This window comes from Aegilops tauschii, chromosome 5 (genome assembly GCF_002575655.3).
Source record: "Aegilops tauschii subsp. strangulata cultivar AL8/78 chromosome 5, Aet v6.0, whole genome shotgun sequence".
Taxonomy (NCBI): Eukaryota; Viridiplantae; Streptophyta; class Magnoliopsida; order Poales; family Poaceae; genus Aegilops; species Aegilops tauschii.
In genome coordinates this window covers 60,662,399-60,671,481 of record NC_053039.3, presented here as the reverse complement: position 1 = coordinate 60,671,481, position 9,083 = coordinate 60,662,399, and positions in this window count along the sequence as shown.

Sequence of the window (9,083 nt, the reverse complement as noted above, 5' to 3'; positions counted from 1 at the left end):
GAAGTGGAGTATGTGGCCGCCGGTAGTTGCTGTGCACAACTTCTATGGATGAGGCAAACTTTAAAGGATTACGGTGTCATTTGTGACAAAGTGCCTCTTTGGTGTGACAATGAAAGTGACATCAAGATTTCTCTCAACCCGGTGCAAGACTTCAAGAAGAAGAACATTGAGATTCGGTATCACTTCATCCGGGATCATATTAGGCGAGGGGAGATCGAGCTCAACTATGTCAACACTCATCATAACCTTGCAGATATCTTCACGAAGCCCTTGGATGAAGCAAGATTTCGCGAGTTAAGGCATGAGCTAAATATCATTGATTCGAGCAATGAGGCTTGAACCCTTGCACACCCCACCATACTGTCGGTGGAAACGACACCTATGGGATCACTGGGATCCCTTCTACGGTTGGTGGGCGCGGGGTTGTGCAAAGAGCGGGTCTGACAGGAAGCACACAGATCATTTACCCAGGTTCGGGCTGCGAGGATGCGTAATACCCTAGTCCTGCTTTGGTGGATGTATTTGAGTGTTCTTGTGTTTTTGAGCTAGCTACGGGGTGTGACTTGCCCAAAAGATCCGGATCCTCCTCCTGGTCGCCTCGGGCCTCCTTTTATAGGAAAAAAGGGGTTGCCACAGCAGCACACAGGAGGTGGAAAGGTCTACAGTCGATGAGTCTATCCTCTGGCACCGCCGGACAAACGCATTTAATGCACTGCCGACGTGCCCCTCTCGCTTTATCGGGGACGGCAAGGAAGCACATCCCAGCTGTCGCCGCTTCGCCTGGCTTCGACACGCGGCCGAGATGACGAGGCGTCGTGGCGCCACGTTGGCTGGCTGCTGGGCTGGCGCGGTGGTGGAGCCTTCACAAAGATCTGCATGCGACCACGCAGGTGCTTGCTGGGTCGGTGTAGTGGCCGCTCGTCGCCACGCAGGTGCCTGCCCAGCTAGTTGGGCTAGCAGCTGCACGGGGACGGTGGTGGAGTCTTGGCAGGCGCGGGCCTGGCTGTGGCCCCGCTGATGCCCTCGGCAAGGATCTTGCCGGGGCCCCGGCAAGGGTCTTGACGTGGTGTCGTGGTCGTCCCCGGCAAGGATCTCGCCGGGGGTCTTGTGGATTTCCTCGGCTGGGATCCCGTCGAGGGTCGTCGTCTTTTGGTCTTCATCTGACCTCGTGTGCTTATGATCTTGACAAAGATCTGCATGCCACCAAAGAGGTGCCTCCCGAGTCTTGGTTCCAATGTAGTTGTTGGCGGCGTTTGGAAACCCTTGGGCTCAAGGGTGGCCCGCTCTGCTGGTGTTGGGCAAGCTGCCCCGGCAAGGCTCTTGCCGGGGCCGCGGAGGGCGCCCCGGCAAGGGTTTTCCCAGGGGAGTCCACCTCGGCCCTTTGCTCTTTTGTGCTTCTAGTCTTGGCGTTGCCTTGTTTGTCTTGTGCTTCGGTTTCCCTCCGGCTTCCCTCCTCTGCCCTGTTAAGTGTGGCCGTGGGCGCGACTCTGACTGCCCGTGCACAAGTAAAGGGGTAAAAAGTAGAGCCCCTACTTTTATACACCGACAGGAGCCCCTGGGCCTGGGCCACACATAAGCGCGACGCGTTGTTGGGCTAGGCCTAGGACGGTGCGCGGGCAGGTGGGGCGGATTTTACCGCAGTAACTTTTCGTCTGCTGTGCTTCCCCATGATCCGCGTTGAACGCGCGACATGGAGGGTCATGTGTGATGTGGTGGTCATGCGTGGAGCGGTTCCCACGCGCATGCGTCACATCATGGTAAAGAGGAGGCTCGCGCCTTCCCCATAAAAAGAGGGAGACGCAGAGGCGCGGCTCATTTACTGAGTGGACTCGGGTCGTGGTCTTCAAGGCGTCTGTGCCCCACGATCACGGGGTGGGGAACGATCGCCTCACCCGTGCCCTCGATTCTGCTTGCTCGCCATGTGTCTCCGATGCAGGTGGCAGGCAACGGAGGCGGGAAACCGGACCATCGCTGATTGGGGCAGCGGGTCGGTCTCGATTCCCTACGCCCCCGATAGCCGGATTGGTCGAGCGGGGCGGCCGAGCCCCGACCCCGCCCTTTATAAGAAGGGGGAGGGGATGGCATCCCACATCCTTTCATCATCCGTCTCCATTCACTTTGGCTCCTTTCTTCTATCTGCCATGGTGAGAGGAGGCACCGGCCCTTCAACGGTGGCGGCGAGGGTCGCTGCTCGACAGCGTGTCCCTCCTTCCCAAGAGCTCGCGGCGGCGGAGCCGGCCACGAGAGGAAGGGGGAGGGGGCGAGGAAAAGGTCGCTGTGGCGCTGGGGGAAGAGGGGGACGGGGCGGCGCACCGGCCTTGCCTCCGCCAGCGATGCCTCCCCCGATGGAGGGCCACGTCGGGGACCAGCCCTATGAGTTCTTCATCAAGCTGCGCCGGCCACTGCATCGTCGTCTCCGTCTCTCTACCCCATTTGCTCGGGAGATGGAGCTCGATCCACCCCAGACCCTCAGGTTGCACATGAGGGGCTGCGGAAACGGCGGCACGCGGGTCGACGTCGACTTCCCCGCTCCTCACGTCATGTACCTCCGTCGCGGATGGAAGACGTTCACCCGTGTCCACAGCCTGACGGCGGGGCTCGTTCTCTACTTCAAGTTAATGGATAACGGCCTGCTCTCCATCAAGGTCTTTGGAGATCTTGGAACTCGCCTCAAGTGCCGCGTGGAGAGCTCCTCCGACGATGAAGATTCCTCCTCAAGCGGGAGTGACGAGGAAGACAGCGACAACGATGATGAGGGCGCCAAGCGGCGGGACGCTGACCTCGACTCCGACTGACCGCGTCGTCCCTCCCTCGGCCACGCGCCCTGCCAAGGGCCTTCCTCGTCAAGCTCTCCATCGGTGCGTTCCCCGTCGCCTCCTTGGGCGGCTGGCGTAGGAGGGCCGGAGAAGGTAAAGAAGGCAGGTGGCGGCCGTCAAGTCGGAGTATGCGGGAACCGATGCCTTCGTCGCATATTGTCGGCCCGCTGCCTCATCTTCCAGCTCCCCTCCCGGCACCGGGATGTTCTCTTGGTGCCTTCTGCTCCTCGCACCTCGCCTAGGCGCTCTTTTTGCCCTCCTGCTACCTTGTTCCACCTTCTGAGGAGAGGGACAAGAAAGGGATTACGGGCATCTTATCTCTTTTTAGTTTGTAAGCCTGCGGGCACTTGTTAGATTTAAAACTTGTAATCCCCTTGCTTATGTTTTTTATCCCGTATGAACTGTACCTGTATGGGACGTTTTTAATGAAAAAGGGTGCTTGCCGGGTTTTTTGTGCGTGAGCGAGGCCCATGCCAAGGAATGAATCCTTGTTATTTTTAAGATAAACATTGTCGCCCGGCAACAGGCCTTGCCGTCCCCTTACTTCAGTCGACCATTCTCACCTTCTTGGCGGAGGCAGGGCGAAGTAGAGTTAGGCCCCTCGTTTATTTCCTTGCCACTGCAACTACGACCCGGTTCCGACCCAGGGACTCGGGTCTAGGAACAATGGGGAGCACGGTGGTCTAGGAGTAACACGTGGTTTCATATGTCCCAACTTCATACGGAAATGCACAACAGGGGATAAAAGACTTATCTGAATCTGCAGCCCCCGACAGCCTTGGCTTGCTGTGGTTGGATTCTTGTATCTGCAGCCCCCAGCAACCTTGGCTTGCCGAGGCCAGAGCGCTGGCTCGTTCTCTTTCTTCCAAACAGCTCAGCAGAAACGTCCATGTACCCTGTGAACCAAAGAGGACGGAAAGGAACAGAGAAACGCACACTCAACCTCTATGCTAGGGGTTAGTCGCCGCTAAGCACTATCAACCCTAACCGAGGGAGAGACTTAACCTAGCATGCATGCTAAAACTTAGGGCGCCAGCGCTTCATTTATTTATGCTCACGGTCTGTGCCTGGCTTTGAACAGAGGGTTACATGCCTTGCCGACAAGGCTTGTACAAAAGGTGGTTTGCCGGGGGGCCCGGCAACCGCGCCTTATGGGTAAAACTTGCGAAGATGTTCAATGTTCCAGGAGTTGCTCACTGGAATAGCATCTTCGGTCTCCAGGCGGACTGCGCCGGGCCTGGTGACTCGTATTACCTGATAAGGGCCTTCCCACTTTGGTGTCAGCTTGTTGGAATTCTTGGCCGATTGAACGCGCCGAAGAACAAGGTCACCCTCCTCAAAGCTTCGGGCATGAACCTTGCGGCTATGGTAGCGGCGCAAGGCTTGCTGGTAGCATGCTGCTCTCATAGCCGCCCAAAGACGATCTTCCTCGAGGAGCGTTGCGTCATCTTGCCGCAACTGCTCTTGCTCAAGCTCGTCATAAGCGAGCACTCGAGGTGACCCGTATGTGAGTTCTGTGGGGAGAACTGCTTCTGCCCCGTATACCAGGGCAAAGGGTGTCTGGCCGGTGGCTCAATTTGGCATTGTTCTGATTGACCAAAGAACCACCGGCAACTCATCAATCCAGCGCCTTCCGCTCTGGTGCAGCCTGTCAAAAGTCTTGGTCCTCAGGCCTCGCAGTACTTCAGCATTTGCCCTCTCCGCCTGGCCGTTGCTCCGTGGGTGTGCCACGGAAGCGAAACAGACCTTGCTGCCGAGGTCTTGGATGTATTGCATGAAGGTGTGGCTTGTGAATTGCGTGCCGTTGTCGGTGATGACTCTGTTTGGCACACCAAAACGGCAGACTAGCCCCTTGAAAACTTGATGGCTGACTGTGCTGTCACCTTCCTCACTGCTTCCACCTCCGGCCACTTTGTGAACTTTTCGATTGCAACGTACAAGTACTCAAAGCCCCCAACAGCGCGGGGGAAAGGGCCTAGTATGTCGAGCCCCCAGACCGAAAATGGCCAGGAGAGAGGAATTGTTTGAAGGGCTTGTGCTGGTTGATGAAGCTTCTTCGAATGGAACTGACACGCTTCACACTTGGTTACTAGTGCCGTTGCATCCTGGAGGGCAGTGGGCCAGAAGAAACCTTGCCGGAATGCCTTGCCGGCAAGGGCCCTCGACCCTATGTGGGAGCCACATATGCCTCCGTGTATCTCCGCCAACAGCTCAGTCCTTCCTCCCGGGGAATGCACTTCAATTTCACACCGCTCGGTCTTTTCCTGTACAGGACGTCATCGACGAACTGATACATAGCAGACCGACGGGCTACTTTCTCCGCTTCTTCCTGCTCCTCAGGAAGCTCCCCTGTTTGGAAAATCGGACGGTGAGCTATGCCCATGCCGGAGCCTGGGGCTCGACGGCAAGGACTAAAGGCATTTCTTCCGCCATGGGAGCGCCCGTCTCTACGGCTAGGGCTTGACGCCCCGCCGGAGTCAGTTGCCCCTCGGCAGGCTCAGTACCCACGGCAACATCCTTGCCAGCGGCCCCAGGGGGCTCGGTGGGAAAGTACTTGCCGGGGCCTGATTTCCTCCGCTTGTTCTGCTCTGTTGATGGTTCAACGGATGGTTGAGTTAACCGAAGCACAAAAGTACCTGGTTCCACAGGTAGCTTGAACGCAGCGCGCTTCGATAGGTAATCGGCGATGTTGTTCTCCACTCGGGGAACATGCTCCGTTTGTATACCATCAAAGTGCTCTTCCAGCTTCCTCCCCTCATCTACGTAGGCCTCCATCAACAGGCTCTGATAATCTTTGTTAACTTTCCTGATGATAAGCTGTGAATCACCCCTGACGATGAGCTTCTTAATCCCGAGGTCTGCCGCGATCCTGAGACCGGCAAGCAACCCCTCGTATTCAGCAGTGTTGTTTGTGGACATCTCCCTGGGAAAGTGCATCTGGATTACATACTTGAGGTGCTCTCCGGTGGGTGAGACAAGCAGCACACCAGCATCGGCGCCTTGCAGCGAGAAAGCCCCGTCAAAGTACATGATCCAGTTGCGACTTGCTTCCTTGCCGGGGAGAGTGGTCTCCTGGATCTCTTCGTCGGGCGTTGAGGTCCATTCCGCAATGAACTCCGCTAGGACTCTGCTCTAGATTGTTGAAGTACTTTCAAATTTCAAACCAAAGCTCGACAGCTCCAAGGCCCACTCCACAATCCTCCCAGTTGCGTCTGGGTTATGCAATATCTGTCGGTGTCAAAACCGGCGGATCTCGGGTAGGGGGTCCCAAACTGTGCGTCTAGGATCGATGGTAACAGGAGATGGGGGACACGATGTTTACCCAGGTTCGGGCCCTCTCTATGGAGGTAATACCCTACTTCCTGCTTGATTGATCTTGATGAATATGAGTATTACAAGAGTTGATCTACCACGAGATCATAATGGCTAAACCCTAGAAGCCTAGCCTGTATGACTATACTAATGAATATATCCTTTCCGGACTAATTCCTCCGGTTTATATAGACACCGAGAGGATCTAGAGTTTACATAGAGTCGGTTACATAAGAAGGAATCTTCATAGTTGGTCGCCAAGCTTGCCTTCCACGCCAAGGAGAGTCCAATCCGGACATGGGGACAGTCTTCGGCCTTCATGTCTTCACAGCCCATCAGTCCGGCCCATGGATAACAGGCCAGACGCCCGAGGACCCCTTAGTCCAGGACTCCCTCAGTAGCCCCTGAACCTGGCTTCAATGACGAGGAGTCCGGCGCGCAGATTGTCTTCGGCATTGCAAGGCGGGTTCCCCTTTCCGAACTCCAAGATAGTCTTCAGATGTAATGATTGTATCCGGACCTGTATACACAACTACAGAGGATATAATATATCACGAGTTCAATCCGCTGATAATTTTTGGTAATATGACATCACGCCTGCTCGGCCATTATTTTCGAACCGTTAGCTGGCCCACCGTCCCACGTCTCGAGACGTGGTTTTATTGGCATGTCTTATCCAAGCGGAGATCATGTCTCCCCTTCTTTAGCGGATCCTTGCCAACCCAGACGTGGGTAACCCAACCGTCGCTTGGGTACAACTCCTTGGGAATAGGCAAGTTTCGAGGCCTAGGAGGAGACGTTTGATATTCGCAGCCTTTATATAGGGGTATAGACCCGTCTTTTTCTTTCACGCTTGCTTCCTCCTCGACCCCTGCTACCCCGAGTTCCAACACTCGGGTTTCGGTCGCCTCAAGCCCCAATCATGTCCGGATCCAGCCGTCAAGGCCGGTGGGTAGCTTGTTCTGTCGCAGAGGGAGATATTGCCAAGCTTCGGGCGGCGAGGTACCTGACCGCAGAAATCCATCATCGGCTTCCTGCCGAGGGGCAGGTTATTCTCACCCCCAGATCTGGCAAGAGGGTCGTGTTCGTATCCCACTTCCTCCGTGGGTTAGGGTTTGCACTTAACCCCTTCGTCCGAGGGCTCATGTTCTATTACGGGCTAGATTTTCACGATCTGGCCCCGGACTCTATTCTTCTTATCTCGACGTTTATCGTCACGTGCGAAGCCTTCCTCCGAACTCCTCCGCACTTCGGTTTGTGGCTCAAGACTTTTGATGTGAAGCCGCAAGCGATAGAAGGGGAGCAAGCTGAGTGCGGTGGCGCTGCAGTGAGCAAGCTTGCTAGCGCTGTTTGGCTGAAAGGATCCCTCGCCAAATCTTCCGATTTATGGCAGCTAGGGTGGTTCTATATCACCGAGCCCCGTGGCTCCAAGTGGGCAGCAGCGCCTGCCTTTCGATCCAGCCCCCCAATTCAGCTTGCATCATGGATTGACAAGGGGCTGGATTGGGGGTCAACGAATGATGTGCGAACTCTGCAAAGTCGCATCCGAAGCCTCATTGAGAGGGACATCGACATAGCCAACGTCGTTCAAGTAATGCTAGTTCGTCGGACCCTGCCGTGCCAGCGATGGCCTCTCCGCCTATGGGAGTTCAATCCAGAAGGGCCGCGGACTCTTCAGCACTTCTTCGGCACAACGCACGAACGAATGTGGAGATTATTCTTCGGGAAACGAAGGGAATGGCCGGACACCACCGAAGATGTCGGCCTAGACTGTAACCATCCGGATACCCCGGCAAGTACCCGTTTACCGAATACCTTATAGTCAGATACCCAGTGGCAAGATACCAACAGTATCATCACTTTTCAGGGCTGGATAAAGAAGGTGGAACAGATTAGGTGTCCGGCTCCCCTTCCCGAAGACTCAGCTACTCCTGTGTTAACAAGGATGCTGGCCTCGGCGCCATTCCAGGCACCAGCAGGGGAGGGCGGGAATACCCAAGATGACCTTGGTTCCGGAGGTAAGTCAGACACTGAGTTCGGAGAAATCGACCTTTCCTCGCCCGAAGACGGAGGTGGAAAAGGACCCAGTATCCCTTCTCCAAGCAGGAGAAAAAGGGCACATAATTTTTTTGGGCGATCCTCTTCTTCGGGGAGTCTTCTCCCAGAGATGATGGAGAGCGAGACGCCTCCTCCGACCTCCTCGCCCAATAAGGCGGATGACTCTGAAGTGTCATCACGGAGGGTCCCTTTAGACCAGGGGACAAAAGAGGCAGTACCCGAAGGTGGATCTCCGGCCATCCGGGATTATGGGGCTGATGATAACAAAGGCCCCGGACAGTCTGGCTCGCAGCCGACAGTGATTCTGGAGATGGGTGACCTGATTCCTTCAAAGGATGGTTTTGCTCCTAGAGCGGCTTCCGAAGACCTGGAGACTCCGGATATATTGCGGGACATGTTGCGGAAAGCATCTGTCTCGGGGGAGCGGCGTACCTTGATGGGTACAGTGATTGAGAAGATTTTGTCCGCGAAAAGCGGATTAAATGAAGCCTTCATGAGCCTACTGAAGGGCTTCGAGGTTTGTGACATAATGTTTTCGGCTATGTTTCATTTGTGAAGATGCGCCTGTGTATAGGTAGTAGCCCCTGAGACTCGGATTGTCTTCCCCAAGGAAGCAAACGGAGGATCGCTTGAGGACTAACCTGATAAACTTGAACACAGGCTGCTTCCCCCTTGGCCACTTTCCGGACTATGGAAATTGCCGAGCTGCAGCAGAAGATTGATGTGGCAGGGGATGATCTTGCATTAATCAATATGCGTCTTGACGAGTCGCAAGGTATGTATTCGGTGCAATCCCCATACATTTTTGTGGTATAAGCATGACGCTAAAATCTGTGTGCTGGAGTATGCGTGGCTGCAGATGGTGCTGCCGCCGTTGAAGTTCTTCGAGCGGAGCAG